The sequence below is a fragment of the Triticum aestivum genome, chromosome 4B, assembly GCF_018294505.1.
Source record: "Triticum aestivum cultivar Chinese Spring chromosome 4B, IWGSC CS RefSeq v2.1, whole genome shotgun sequence".
In the NCBI taxonomy this organism is placed as follows: domain Eukaryota; kingdom Viridiplantae; phylum Streptophyta; class Magnoliopsida; order Poales; family Poaceae; genus Triticum; species Triticum aestivum.
The window spans coordinates 409,966,627-409,980,151 of record NC_057804.1 but is presented as its reverse complement, the minus strand read 5'-3'; positions in this window follow the sequence as shown (position 1 = coordinate 409,980,151).

Genomic DNA, 13,525 nt, shown 5'->3' with positions numbered 1-13,525 from the left:
CTTGGATGGGATTGGGGAAATTCTCCGCCAATGCATCAACACCCATAGAAGTTAACCCTGCCCATACGAAGACTAGATCCAGGGGAGGGAGATATCCTTGCGTCTAGAGTCAACTAAGCTGGAGGTGGGATATGAAGCAACTTTTGCAATCCCCTTCTTGAGGGCCATGAGGACGCGAGGAGGAGCCAGGGACACTAGCCATGGTCTGAATTTTCCCGTGGTTTGCTCTGTTGCTCTTGGAGTGGTGCGAGATGGCGTTTTGAAGATCTCACCTGGTTATATAGGCCAAACCTGTGCCTGTCAGAAATATTAAAATACAAGGGTAAGGACCATTCACATTCACTCAGACGCATGGAAATCGAGGCAACGGCAGGAAGGAATCATAAAACTGGACGCAGAAACCGATGCTGGACTATCAACAATTCAGAATATGGTGGAGAACCCGCCTTGCAAAGCCGAAGACTTGCATCCGCACACTACATCGTCATTGAAGGCAAGTTCAGGGGCTACTGAGGCAGTCCTGGATTCTGGGGTCCTTAGGTGTCCGGCCTAGGAGTATGGGCCTGGTTGCATGGGTCATACAGGTTCAAGCTGAAGATTATTTACCATGTCTGGATGGGACTTCTCAATACCTAGATGGCAAGAATAGAGTCCGGAAGCTTACTTCCTTGATAAATCGACCTTATACAAACCCTAGACCCCCCCCCCCCGCCGTGTATATAAACCGGAGGGGTTAGACCATAGAGGCGGTCTTCTTCACCATCATTGGAATCCTCACAGGCTAGACATCTAGGGTTAGTCATTATGATCTTGAGGTTGATCAACTCTTGTAATCTTCGTACTCGTCGAATATAATCAAGCAGGAGTAGGGTATTACCTCCCTTAAGAGGGGCCGAACCTAGGTAAACACCATGTCCCCTGGCCTCATGTTACCATTGATCCTTAGACGCACAGTTTGGGTCCTCCTACCTGAGATCTGCCGGTTTTGACAACGACACTCTCCACGAGCCGCCCCGGAGCTTCACCGACGCCTTCAACGACAACAGTCACTGGGTATAGCGATGTCTCAGGAGCACGATTACGCTAACCATGAACCGCAGGTAAACCAAGCCGCAACGGCTGCCGAGGACCCCAGGGTAATGGCCCCGCCGCAGGTGGGCGGAGAACACTGGGGGCTGCATGGTGGGAGCCCGGACCCAGGGCCTCCTCCGCGCCACATGGAGCAAGTCTGAGCATGGAGGTAGGTCCTCCGCCGGGGAAGGCGCCGGCAAGCCCTTCCCCCAGCAAAGGGCTTGCGGTCGCCGAGGGCGCCGCCAATGTCCCCTTTGCCCCTTGGTCTCGTCCTGATTTCTAGATGCCCCAACGGTGGTCGGGGGAGGTGCAAGGCGGGGGCCTCGTCAGGCGACATGATGCAAGCCTCCGTGCCTGTGAAGGTCTCCGCTCATGACACTCTCACTTAATAATGAGTGGGGCCGTACACTCCCCGGAGTCTCCTGAGTGCCTCCCACGGGCCTCACGGGGGCTCCCACCCACATCAAAGTGGAAGCACCATGCTCCGTGCTGGTCATCGACAATATCCCCCAATGACTATGCCCACGCTCAGTGGAAGCACTTAGCTCTGCACTGGTGGGAAGACCAGAAGACTAGATAGGCGCCGGATGCAGATGTTTGCTTTTGCCCTCTTTCTGTAACCCAGTTTGTCATTTTCTTGGAATGAATTTGGAGTTTCATGTTCTTATCAAAAAAACAGGGGGATTTTTTCTTGAATCGCGGCGGTTTCTTGCTTTCTGGCTTCGTGTTTAAGAGTGAGGCTCACGCCAGCTGCCCCCCCCCCCCGCGCGTGAGCGCCCCGCGACTGGGGGCTGGGTGTGGTACGCGCGCGCCGAGCACATTTGGGCCATCCCTGAAGACATCAAGCCACCCCAGGGGTCAGGAATACGACCACCACACGCGTACCTTGCCGTAGTCTGGCAATCGGCTCCTCATGAGGCCCTCTAGGGAAGGTCAACAGGCTCCTCGGGAGGCTTAGAACCTCGTGATCCCCCAGAGGGCTCATCTCAGGAGAAGAGCGCTACTGCGACATCAGGACCCGCTCAAGATCTACAGAACCAAAGATAAGTCGCAACAACTACCCCGCTTGGGAGCCCACAAGCTTGCTACCGCACGGTCCAAATCCTACTTCACTGGCATATCATCATTTCATACATTATAAGGGGCACCCCTTCAAAAAATGCATTCACACCACACAAGACCATGTCTGGAGGTTTTTTGCGTACATGTCAAGGAAAAGAGAAATGCAGGCCTAGCTGGATGCACCACTGCGGGCGTAGTCTTCATCCTCTCCATCTGCGCCGCCCGCACTACCGTGGGCACCCTCCTCGTTGTCGCCTTCCGCACCGTCCTCTTCAGCCGCAATCACGATCGCCTCATCCTCAGGAGCAAACTTCGCGACAAGGGCATCCACGTGGTCATCCACCTAGCCCGCCAGGTTGTCCTGGATGACCTCGGGCTCAGGGGCTATCGCGGCATCAAAGTCGAAGTGAGGATCAATGATTAGGAGGTGGCTGAAGACGCGTGAGAATGCGCGCCCGAGAAGATCTTGGCTTCTTTCTTCAACAAGCTCGCGAGCCCTTGCAGCCCGATGGACGATCGTCCAGGCGGGTCACGATTTCGGTGAAGAAGCATAGCTGGCTGGCGAAGTCATCATCGTGCGGGTGAGGGGCGCTCTCCTCGCAAATGGCACCCAAGGCTCGGTTGGCCCTGACTCGGAGGGCCTAGAGCATCAAGGCATGCTTGTGCTGCATCATCAGGCGACGGTTCGCTTCGTTTGCGGTATTTTTCGTGAGGGATATAACCTACTCGATTTGCTGTTGAAGAGAAGACATGACAACGCGTGCAGAGGCCAAGGCGACCTCAGAGGAGGCCTGAGCTCCCTTGGAGGCCCTCGCGCTGATCCGCAGCGTCCAGCTTCTTCTTCAGGGTGGTGGTCCTGCCCTTAAGCTTAGCCTCCAGGAACTTCGACTTCAGGCGGTACTCGTCAACAAGATCCGCGCGAACCTCCTCCGCCTTCTAGGCAACCTCCTGAAGGACCCTGGCCTCCCGGGCAGTGACGCAATCCTCAGCCATGGTTGCCTGGTGCTCCCTCACTTCCAGCCGTTCAAGCTCCAGGCTGCGCTCCAGGGCCTCTAGCGCCAGCACCTCTTCATGTTTCTGGATCTCTGATAACCCACAAGTATAGGGGATCGCAACAGTTTTCGAGGGTAGAGTATTCAACCCAAATTTATTGATTTGACACAAGGGGAGCCAAATAATATTCTCAAGTATTAGCAGCTGAGTTGTCAATTCAACCACACCTGGAAACGTAGTATCTGCAGCAAAGTGTTTAGTAGCAAAGTAATATGATAGTGGTGGTAACGGTAACAAAAGTAAAGACAGCAAAAGTAATGTTTTTGGTATTTTTGTAGTGATTGTAACAGTAGCAACGGAAAAGTAAATAAGCGAGAACCAGTATATGGAAAACTCGTAGGCACCGGATCAATGATGGATAATTATGCCGGATGTGGTTCATCATGTAACAGTCATAACATAGGGTGACACAGAACTAGCTCCAGTTCATCAATGTAATGTAGGCATGTATTCCGAATATAGTCATACGTGCTTATGGAAAAGAACTTGCATGACATCTTTTGTCCTACCCTCCCGTGGCAGCGGGGTCCTATTGGAAACTAAGGGATATTAAGGCCTCCTTTTAATAGAGAACCGGAACAAAGCATTAGCACATAGTGAATACATGAACTCCTCAAACTATGGTCATCACCGGGAGTGGTTCCGATTATTGTCACTTCGGGGTTGCCGGATCATAACACATAGTAGGTGACTATAGACTTGCAAGATAGGATCAAGAACTCACATATATTCATGAAAACATAATAGGTTCAGATCTGAAATCATGGCACTCGGGCCCTAGTGACAAGCATTAAGCATAGCAAAGTCATAGCAACATCAATCTCAGAACATAGTGGATACTAGGGATCAAACCCTAACAAAACTAACTCGATTACATGATAAATCTCATCCAACCCATCACCGTCCAGCAAGCCTACGATGGAATTACTCACGCACGGCGGTGAGCATCATGAAATTGGTGATGGAGGATGGTTGATGATGACGACGGCGACGAATCCCCCTCTCCGGAGCCCCGAACGGACTCCAGATCAGCCCTCCCGAGAGAGATTAGGGCTTGGCGGCGGCTCCGTATCGTAAAACGCGATGATTTCTTCTCTCTGATTTTTTCTCCCCGAAAGCCAATATATGGAGTTGGAGTTGGCGTCGGAGGGCCACCAGGGGGCCCACGAGGTAGGGGGCGCGCCCAGGGGGGGGCGCCCCCACCCTCGTGGACAGGGTGTGGGCCCCCTGGTCTTCATCTTTGGCGAGGATTTTTTATTAATTATCCTAAGAATTCCGTGGAGTTTCAGGTCGTTCCGAGAACTTTTATTTTCTGCACATAAAACAACACCATGGCAATTCTGCTGAAAACAGCGTCAGTCCGGGTTAGTTCCATTCAAATCATACAAGTTAGAGTCCAAAACAAGGGCAAAAGTGTTTGGAAAAGTAGATACGACGGAGACGTATCAACTCCCCCAAGCTTAAACCCTTGCTTGTCCTCAAGCAATTCAGTTGACAAACTGAAAGAGAAAAAGAAAAACTTTTACAAACTCTGTTTGCTCTTGTTGTTGTAAACATGAAAAGCCAGCATTCAAGTTTCAGCAAATATTATGAACTAACCATACTAACAATAACACAAAGGTCTCACAATTACTCATATCAATAGCATAATCAGCTAGCGAGCTATAATAACAAAACTCGGATGACAACACTTTCTCAAAATAATCATAACATGATATAACGAAATGGTATCTCGCTAGCCCTTTCTGAGACCGCAAAACATAAATGCAGAGCACCTTCAAAGATCAAGGACTGACTAAACATTGTAATTCATGGTAAAAGAGATCCAGTCAAGTCATACCCAATATAAACCAATAATAATGAATGCAAACGACAGTGTGCTCTCCAGCGGGTGCTTTTTAATAAGAAGGGTGATGACTCAACATAAAAGTAAATAGATAGGCCCTTCGCAGAGGGAAGCAGGGATTTGTAGAGGTGCCAGAGCTCAGTTTTAAAATAGAGATTGAATAACATTTTGAGCGGCATACTTTTGCTGTCAACGCAACAACTATGAGATGACGATATCTTCCATGCTAAACAAATTATAGGCGGTTCCCAAACAGAATGGTAAAGTTTATACTCCCCCTCCTCCACAAGCATCAATCCATGGCTTGCTCGAAACAACGAGTGCCTCCAACATTCAACGGGTCCCAGGGGGAGTTTTGTTTGCAGTTATTTTGATTTAGTTTGCAGAAAGCATGGGACTGGGCATCCCGGTGACCAGCCATTTTCTCGTGAATGAGGAGCGGAGTCCACTCCTCTTGAGAATAACCGCCTAACATGGAAGATAAGGACAACCCTAGTTGGAACATGAGCTGCTCGAGTATACAAAACAGAATTTCATTTGAAGGTTTGGAGTTTGGCACATACAAATTTACTTGGAACGGCAGGTAAATACCGCATATAGGAAGGTATAGTGGACTCATATGGAACAACTTTGGGGTTTAAGGAGTTTGGATGCACAAGCAGTATTCCCACTTAGTACAGGTGAAGGCTAGCAAAAGACTGGGAAGCGACCAACTGGGAGAGCGACAACAGTCGTAAACATGCATTAAAATTAATTTACAGCGAATACAAGCATGAGTAGGATATAATCCACCATGAACATAAATATCATGAAGGCTATGTTGATTTGATTCAACTACATGCGTGAACATGTGCCAAGTCTAGTCACTCAATTCATTTAAAGGAGGATACCATCCCATCATACCACATCATGATCGTTCTAATAGCATGTTGGCACGCAAGGTAAACCATTATAACTCATAGCTAATCAAGCATGGCACAAGTAATTATAATCTCTAAATGTCATTGCAAATATGCTTACTTCATAATAGCTAACTCAGGAACGATGAATCATCATATTTACAAAAACAAGAGAGGTCGAGTTCATACCAGCTTTTCTCATCCCAATAAGTCCATCATATATCATCATTATTGCCTTTCACTTGCACAACCGAACGATGTGTATAATAGTAAGAGTGCACGTGCGTTGGACTAAGATGGAATCTGCAAGCATTCAACTCAAGAGAGAAAACAAGTAATATGGGCTCTAAGTTAAATAAACAATCATGCATATAAGAGCCACTAAGCATTTTCAATATGGTCTTCTCGACCCCCAAAGAAAGGAAAAGAAAAACTATTTACACGGGAAAGCTCCCAACAAGCAAAAGAAGAACGTGAAATATTTTTGGGTTTTCCTTTTTAATTACTACAGCAAATAAATAAACTACTACTAATTTTTTTTGGTTTTCTAAGGTTTACTAAAAACACAAGAAGGAAGCAGGAAAAAGAAAATAAACTAGCATGGATATTGCAGTGAAAGAGTATGAACACCGACATCTAGCAATGATTGTGTGTGAACATAAATGTAATGTCGGTGGGAAATACGTACTCCCCCAAGCTTAGGCTTTTGGCCTAAGTTGGTCTATTGTCAGGGATGGCCTGGCGGATACCCGTAAGTGAAGCTGGGGTCATACTGTGACGCAGCGGCTATTGCCTCCTGAGCTGCAGCGTAGCGTCGAGATGCCTCCGCTCTTCTCTCGTATTCATCTGCCTCCTCTCTGGTAATAATATATCTTCCTTTTGTCTGAAAATCAAAGAAGGCAGGAGCAGGAAGAGCAATATGGACTACATGACATTTGTTAAAGATTAGTCGATACTGGAGAGGTGGTTCTGTCCTCTCAACAAACTGGTGGGAAACCATAGAATCAAAATCTAAATAAGAAGGGGGTAACTCCATATCACCCTCACGAATGTCTATCTCAAGAAAATTAGCTAAGCGGGTTGCATAAATTCCTCCAAAGAAATCTCCGTTATGTCTATTCTGATGCAACCTACGAGCTACGATGGCTCCCATATGATAAGATTGGTCTCCTAACACAGCACTTCTGAGAATGCTGAGATCAGGGGCACACAAGTGACATACTTCATCCTTAGCATTAATGCATCTACCTATAAAGAGAGCAAAATAGTGTATAGCAGGGAAATGAATGCTCCCTAAAGTGGCTTGTGTTATATCTCTAGATTCCCCCACAGTTATTCTAGCAAGAAAGTCTCTATATTCAGATTTAGGGGGATCCCTGACACTACCCCATGAAGGAAGTTTGCAAGCAGAAGTGAAATCCTCTAAGTCCATGGTATAAGATTTGTCATAAAGGTCAAACATGACTGAAGGAGAATTACGCGAAGATGAAAACTCAAACCTCCTCACAAATGAACTTGTGAGATCGTGATACTGGGGGCATTTGTCAGCTTCAGGGTCCTCAAGACCGGCGTTGCGCAAATATGCGCTAAATTCTTCTTTGATTCCCACTTGATTCATAAAATTTTCCGAAGGCCATTCACAGGGCCTCACAGGAGCATCTCTTGGTGGTTCCTCGTCAGCATCGCGTATTGCAAGCCTGGGACCTTGTTTCCTTGAAGGGCCACCTTGGAACATCCTCCTAAACATATTGCTTCCTCTGAGAAATTTCTGAAAATTTTTAGTAACTTCAAATAAAAGTGAACCAACTTCAATAAAATTGATAGCAACAACTCCTACAAGTGCCTAGAGCCTATATAAAGCATTGGAACTACTTGGAACCATATAAATTTGACATGCAAGCTCAAGAACATGGTCACCTATGCAGCACAAATTTGCAATGAATAAAGCACTAGAACAAAAACTAATTGGACCAATGGAGGAGTCACATACCAAGGAACAATCTCCCCAAGCAGTTTTGCGAGAGGTGCTTTGAGCAAGGAGATCGAAAATCACAGCAACGGGGGCTGGAACTCGTGCTTGAGTTGGTTTTTCGTGTTTGTGTGAGACAGAGGAAGAAGATGGGTGCAGGAATAAGTGGAGGAGGGCCACCGTGGGCCCACGAGGCAGGGGGCGCGCCCAGGGGGTAGGGCGCGCCCTCCACCCTCGTGACCAGGTGGCAGCTCCCCCCGCGGTGATTTTTGCACAGAAAATTCTTAAATATTCCCGAAAAAATCATATTAAGTTGGCATGGCATTCTGAGGACTTTTATTTTCAGGAATATTTTTATATTGCACGGATAAGTCAGGAAACAGACAGAAAAATACTATTTTACTTTATTTCTTACTAAATAACAGAAAATATAAAGAGGGTACAGAAGGTTGTGCTTCTAGTTTCATCCATCTCATGTTCATCAAAAAGAATCCACTAACAAGGTTGATCAAGTCTTGTTAACGAGCTCATTCCGATTAACACGGAACCGGAGAAATTTCGAATAGCACTAAGTTACCTCAATGGGGATATGAAAATCCCCAACAATAAGAATATCATACTTTTTCTTGACAGTAGGGAGAGGAAATTCAAAACCTCCGAATATAACCGATGGAATTTTTCCAATAGAGTTGATACTATGAACCTGAGGTTGTTTCCTCGGAAAGTGTACCGCGTGCTCATTGCCATTGACATGAAAAGTGACATTGCCTTTGTTGCAATCAATAACAGCCCCTGCAGTATTAAGGAAAGGTCTTCCAAGAATAATAGACATACTATCATCCTCAATAATATCAAGAATAACAAAGTCCGTTAAAATAGTAACGTTTGCAACCACAACAGGCACGTCCTCACAAATACCGACAGGTATAGCAGTTGATTTATCAGCCATTTGTAAAGATATTTCAGTAGGTGTCAACTTATTCAAGTCAAGTCTACGATATAAAGAGAGAGGCATAACACTAACACCGGCTCCAAGATCACATAAAGCAGTTTTAACATAATTTCTCTTAATGGAGCATGGTATAGTAGGTACTCCGGGATCTCCAAGTTTCTTTGGTATTCCACCCTTAAAAGTATAATTAGCAAGCATGGTGGAAATTTCAGCTTCAGGTATCTTTCTTTTATTAGTAATAATATCCTTCATATACTTAGAATAAGGATTTGTTTTGAGCACATCAGTTAATCGCATACGCAAAAAGATAGGTCTAATCATTTCAGCAAAGCGCTCAAAATCCTCATCATCCTTTTTCTTGGATGGTTTCGGAGGAAAAGGCATGGGTTTCTGAACCCATGGTTCCCTTTCTTTACCATGTTTCCTAGCAACGAAGTCTCTTTTATCATAGCGTTGATTCCTTGATTGTGGGTTATCAAGATCAACAGCAGGTTCAGCTTCTACATCATTATCATTACTAGGTTGAGCATTAACATGAACATTATCATTAACATTATCACTAGGTTCATGTTCATCACCTGATTGTGTTTCAGCATCAGAAATAGAAATATCATTTGGATTCTCAGGTGGCTCAGCAATAGGTTCACTAGAAGTTTGCAAAGTCCTATCATTTTTCTTTTTCTTCCTTTTAGAAGAACTAGGTACATCAATATCATTTCTCTGAGAATCTTGCTCGATTCTCTTAGGGTGGCCTTCAGGATACAAAGGTTCCTGAGTCATTCTACCGGTTCTAGTAGCCACTCTAACAGCATAATCATTTTTCTTACTATTCATTTCATCAAGCGCTTCTTTTTGAGCTTTAAGTACTTGTTCTACTTGAGTGGTAACCATAGAAGCATGTTTGCTAACAAGTTTAAGTTCACCTCTAATATCAGCCATATAATCACCCAAGCGTTTAATCATATAAGCATCTTGTTTTAATTGTCTACCAAAATAAGCATTAAAGTCATCTTGCTTAAACATAAAGTTATCAAACTCATCCAAGCACTGACTAGCAATTTTAGTAGGAGGGACTTCAGCTTTATCATATCTATAGAGAGAATTTACCTTTACTACCTGTGTCGGGATATCGGGAGGTTCTTCAGTAAATAAGTAATTGAGATCATATACTTCTTCAACAGGCGGTAAATTAAGACCGTGTATTTCTTCAATAGGAGGTAAATTCTTAACATCTTCAGCTTTAATACCTTTTTCTTTCATAGATTTCTTTGCCTCTTGCATATCTTCAGGACTGAGAAATAGAACACCTCTCTTCTTCGGAGTTGGTTTAGGAATAGGCTCAATAATTGGCTCAGAAATTGGCTCAGGAGCTGGCTCGGGAGGTGCCCAATTATTTTCATTTGTCAACATATTGTTCAATAGAATTTCCGCTTCATCCGGTGTTCTTTCCCTGAAAAGAGAACCAGCACAACTATCCAGGTAATCTCTGGAAGCATCAGTTAGTCCATTATAAAAGATATCAAGTATTTCAGGTTTCTTAAGAGGATGATCAGGCAAAGCATTAAGTAACTTGAGAAGCCTCCCCCAAGCTTGTGGGAGACTCTCTTCTTCAATTTGCACAAAGTTATATATTTCCCTCAAGGCTGCTTGTTTCTTATGAGCAGGGAAATATTTAGCAGAGAAGTAATAAATCATATCCTGGGGACTTTGCACACAACCAGGATCAAGAGAATTAAACCATATCTTAGCATCACCCTTTAATGAGAACGGAAATATTTTGAGTAAATAAAGGTAGCGCGATCTCTCATTATTAGTAAACAGGGCAGCTATATCATTCAACTTAGTAAGATGTGCCACAACAGTTTCAGATTCATAGCCATAGAAAGGATCAGATTCAACCAAAGTAATTATATCTGGATCAACAGAAAAATCATAATAATCCTTATCGGGAACACAAATAGGTGAAGTAGCAAAAGCAGGGTCGGGTCTCATTCTATCTCTAAAAGATTCTTTACTCCATTTAACTAGCAACCTCTTAAGTTCATATCTATCCTGGCAAGCAAAAATAGCGGCAGAAGATTCTGCATCAAAAAGATAACCTTCAGGAATAGGAGGCATATTTTCATCATCACTCTCATCATTGTATTCAGGTGTAATAATTTCTCTTTCTCTAGACCTAGCAATTTGCTCATCAAGAAATTCACCAAGGGGCACAGTAGTATCAAGCATAGAAGTGGTTTCATCATAAGTATCATGCATAGCAGAAGTGGCATCATCAATAACATGCGACATATCAGAATTCATAGCAGTAGCAGGTTTAGGTATCGCAAGCTTACTTATAACAGAAGGAGAATCTAGTGCAAGGCTAGATGGCAGTTCCTTACGTCCCCTCGTAGTTGAGGGTAAAATCTTAGTCTTAGCTTCTTTCAAGTTCTTCATAGTGTCCAGCTGATATAAATCCCAAGTGACTCAAAGAATAGAGCTATGCTCCCCGGCAACGGCGCCAGAAAAAGGTCTTGATAACCCACAAGTATAGGGGATCGCAACAGTTTTCGAGGGTAGAGTATTCAACCCAAATTTATTGATTCGACACAAGGGGAGCCAAAGAATATTCTCAAGTATTAGCAGCTGAGTTGTCAATTCAACCACACCTGGAAACTTAGTATCTGCAGCAAAGTGTTTAGTAGCAAAGTAATATGATAGTGGTGGTAACGGTAACAAAAGTAAAGACAGCAAAAGTAATGTTTTTGGTATTTTGTAGTGATTGTAACAGTAGCAACGAAAAGTAAATAAGCGAGAACCAGTATATGGAAAACTCGTAGGCACCGGATCAATGATGGATAATTATGCCGGATGTGGTTCATCATGTAACAGTCATAACATAGGGTGACACAGAACTAGCTCCAGTTCATCAATGTAATGTAGGCATGTATTCCGAATATAGTCATACGTGCTTATGGAAAAGAACTTGCATGACATCTTTTGTCCTACCCTCCCGTGGCAGCGGGGTCCTATTGGAAACTAAGGGATATTAAGGCCTCCTTTTAATAGAGAACCGGAACAAAGCATTAGCACATAGTGAATACATGAACTCCTCAAACTATGGTCATCACCGGGAGTGGTTCCGATTATTGTCACTTCGGGGTTGCCGGATCATAACACATAGTAGGTGGCTATAGAATTGCAAGATAGGATCAAGAACTCACATATATTCATGAAAACATAATAGGTTCAGATCTGAAATGATGGCACTCGGGCCCTAGTGACAAGCATTAAGCATAGCAAAGTCATAGCAACATCAATCTCAGAACATAGTGGATACTAGGGATCAAACCCTAACAAAACTAACTCGATTACATGATAAATCTCATCCAACCCATCACCGTCCAGCAAGCCTACGATGGAATTATGCACGCACGGCGGTGAGCATCATGAAATTGGTGATAGAGGATGGTTGATGATGACGACAGCGACAAATCCCCCTCTCCGGAGCCCTGAACAGACTCCAGATCAGCCCTCCCGAGAGAGATTAGGGCCTGGTGGCGGCTACGTATCGTAAAACGCGATGATTTCTTCTCTCCAATTTTTTTCTCCCCGAAAGCCAATATATGGAGTTGGAGTTGGCGTTGGAGGGCCACCAGGGGGCCCACAAGGTAGGGGGCGCACCTAGGGGGGGGGGGCGCCCCCCACCCTCGTGGACAGGGTGTGTGCCCCCTGGTCTTCATCTTTGGCGAGGATTTTTATTAATTATCCTAAGATATTCCGTGGAGTTTCAGGTCATTCCGAGAACTTTTATTTTCTGCACATAAAACAACACCATGGCAATTCTGCTGAAAACAGCGTCAGTCCGGGTTAGTTCTATTCAAATCATACAAGTTAGAGTCCAGAAGAAGGGAAAAAGTGTTTGGAAAATTAGATACGACGGAGACGTATCAATCTCCGCCTCATCGGAAGGTGCCTCGCTCAGCGATGCAGCCAATGTGGCCCTACGCGCTTTGATCTGTTGCTCAAGGGCCATGTTCAAAGCGTGGAGTTCCCTCTCTTGCTTCTCGGCCACCTCACAACGGCGGTCGACGGCCCTGGCCTCCTCCTGGGCACGGGCGCGAGCCTCGCGAGAAGCTGTGAGGGATACCGCGGCATCTGCGTTGGCGCTCTCATGCTGAAGATGCCCGAGGTTGATGGCAACCTTCAACTGGTGCCACTCGCATGCCAAGAAGATGTCCTCCATCTCGAGGCGGGCATCACATCGGCAAGCTCTCCTCCAAGTCTAGTCAGCGCACACATCGCCTCACGGAAAAGCTCATGGCGGACAGCATTGCGCCTGTGCGCAAACTCCAGCGCACGGCCAAGCTTACCCTCTGTGCTGGGGGCTATTGGAGAGGCCCGAAGTGGCTTGCCTGCCTCCGGCGAAGGGCTGGACGACTGCGGTCTCACCACTTGAAGATGAAGCCGACACTAGGGGCGCCCAACCACCAGTGATGACCAACGGAGGAGCGCTCGGCATGCCTCTTGCGCTCCAGGCCAAACCACAAAGGAAGGATGCCGGAAGCTTAGGGTCACAGCCCCCTAGGAGCGCATCCGCCGCTCGGACTGTCCCCGTGCCTTGCGCGGGAGTCAGATGCGAGAGGCTCGGAATTAGGAGCGGACCAAGGACTTTCGGAGGACGCCACTCC